The sequence below is a fragment of the Panulirus ornatus genome, chromosome 12 (assembly GCF_036320965.1).
Source record: "Panulirus ornatus isolate Po-2019 chromosome 12, ASM3632096v1, whole genome shotgun sequence".
Classification (NCBI taxonomy): domain Eukaryota; kingdom Metazoa; phylum Arthropoda; class Malacostraca; order Decapoda; family Palinuridae; genus Panulirus; species Panulirus ornatus.
In genome coordinates, this window is record NC_092235.1 from 5,590,687 (window position 1) to 5,593,424 (window position 2,738).

The 2,738-nt window shown below is 39.7% G+C and overlaps 1 non-coding gene across 1 annotated transcript; it reads right to left on the reverse strand.

Annotated features, from left to right (window-relative positions):
- Positions 1–452: 452 nt before the first annotated feature.
- Positions 453–524, reverse strand: TRNAV-UAC (transfer RNA valine (anticodon UAC)). The gene has a single exon. It is a non-coding gene; the product is annotated as a tRNA-Val (tRNA).
- Positions 525–2,738: the final 2,214 nt, after the last annotated feature.

Here is a 2,738-nt window from a genome sequence, read left to right on the forward strand (position 1 = left end):
TGTTTGACCGACCGTTGCCGACTAGCCGGCAAAATAACCACAGGTAAATCTCCATGTTGCTGTCGTGTTTTCCTCTCAATTTTCCACGAAGAAATGAGTTTTACTTTTTTATTGTCGTTGCAATAGACTGGAACTAAGCAATAGACTGGAACTAAGCTGACCTGGTATGAGGTCAGAGCCCTCATTATCATCCCTGCTAACTACCGGAAGCAGATTAAGTCGTTCCACAACCGATGTCCGGCCCATGTTAACTCTGATGTGCCCAGCAGTTGGAGGAGGATCGCCAGAAGCTTCTGGAAGATTTCAAGGACGTCTTGGTGGACCTGACCCTTTCAGATAAGGTCGAAAACCCCAATTTATTGTGAAGATCTTCACTATAACGTTGGACGAAGGTACTGAATGTTGCACACATGTGATGCGGACAAAATGAAAAAAGAAAAAGACAAAAATTATGTCTGGTGTGGGTCTCGAACCCACGACCTTGAGTGTGTAAGACTCACGCTCTACCACTGAGCTAACCAGACAATAGAAAATTCGTCTGTTTCTTCAATTTGAATTAATGAAAATCTTTGCGAGGCAGCGTTTAGAAAAGAGTGATGTCTTTGACGAAATTTACTTGCTTGGCTCCTTCTTCTGTTCCTCATTATCGAAAGTAAACATACTGAAGGATATATATATATATATATATATATATATATATATATATATATATATATATATATATATATATATATATATATATATATATATATATATATATATCGAGGATGTAAGGCATGTGTACGTGTAGGAAGAGAGGAAAGTGATTGGTTCTCAGTGAATGTAGGTTTGCGGCAGGGGTGTGTGATGTCTCCATGGTTGTTTAATTTGTTTATGGATGGGGTTGTAAGGGAGGTAAATGCAAGAGTCCTGGAAAGAGGGGCAAGTATGAAGTCTGTTGGGGATGAGAGAGCTTGGGAAGTGAGTCAGTTGTTGTTCGCTGATGATACAGCGCTGGTGGCTGATTCATGTGAGAAACTGCAGAAGCTGGTGACTGAGTTTGGTAAAGTGTGTGGAAGAAGAAAGTTGAGAGTAAATGTGAATAAGAGCAAGGTTATTAGGTACAGTAGGGGTGAGGGTCAAGTCAATTGGGAGGTGAGTTTGAATGGAGAAAAACTGGAGGAAGTGAAGTGTTTTAGATATCTGGGAGTGGATCTGTCAGCGGATGGAACCATGGAAGCGGAAGTGGATCATAGGGTGGGGGAGGGGGCGAAAATTTTGGGAGCCTTGAAAAATGTGTGGAAGTCGAGAACATTATCTCGGAAAGCAAAAATGGGTATGTTTGAGGGAATAGTGGTTCCAACAATGTTGTATGGTTGCGAGGCGTGGGCTATGGATAGAGATGTGCGCAGGAGGATGGATGTGCTGGAAATGAGATGTTTGAGGACAATGTGTGGTGTGAGGTGGTTTGATCGAGTAAGTAACGTAAGGGTAAGAGAGATGTGTGGAAATAAAAAGAGCGTGGTTGAGAGAGCAGAAGAGGGTGTTTTGAAATGGTTTGGGCACATGGAGAGAATGAGTGAGGAGAGATTGACCAAGAGGATATATGTGTCGGAGGTGGAGGGAACGAGGAGAAGAGGGAGACCAAATTGGAGGTGGAAAGATGGAGTGAAAAAGATTTTGTGTGATCGGGGCCTGAACATGCAGGAGGGTGAAAGGAGGGCAAGAAATAGAGTGAATTGGAGTCATGTGGTATACAGGGGTTGACGTGCTGTCAGTGGATTGAAGCAAGGCATGTGAAGCGTCTGGGGTAAACCATGGAAAGCTGTGTAGGTATGTATATTTGCGTGTGTGGACGTGTGTATGTACATGTGTATGGGGGGGGGGGGGGTTGGGCCATTTCTTTCGTCTGTTTCCTTGCGCTACCTCGCAAACGCGGGAGACAGCGACAAAGTATAAAAAAAAAAATATATATATATATATATATATATATATATTTTTTTTTTTTTTTTTTTTTTTTTTTTTTTTTTATACTTTGTCGCTGTCTCCCGCGTTTGCGAGGTAGCGCGAGGAAACAGACGAAAGAAATGGCCCAACCCCCATACACACGTACATACACACGTCCACACACGCAAAATATATATATATATATATATATATATATATATATGTATATATATATATATATATATATATATTGAAAAGGATCGCAAATTTGCACGTGATCAAGTATATTCTTATGAGTCCACGGGGAAAATAAACACGATAAATTCCCAAGTGCATTTTCGAGTAAAACTCACATCATCAGGGGAGACACAAGAGAGAAATATAACAGTCAGTTGATATACAACGAAGAGACGTAGCTAGGACGCCATATGGTAAACATGTGATTGTCCAAGACAGACAACAAGCGTATCATAAACTTATTATGTGGACAAGAAGGTAAATTGTTTACTCATTTTATCAACATTAAAGTTATCCAATTTGTATAGACCATCACAAATATTAAGATTATAATTCTTTGTGTATTCAGTAATAGAAGATTCAATGATATTTCTCGTGATACTTGAGTTAGAGTTAATAACTGAGATGGCATTATTAACTCTAATTCCAGTACCACGAGAAATATCATTGAATCTTCTATTATTAAATACACAAAGAATTATAAACCTTGAGGAAGCAACATGGCGGTCAAAAATAAGCTGCAGGAATGAAGTTTATGAATGGAATATCAGTGAGACGATCCAAATGACGAATGA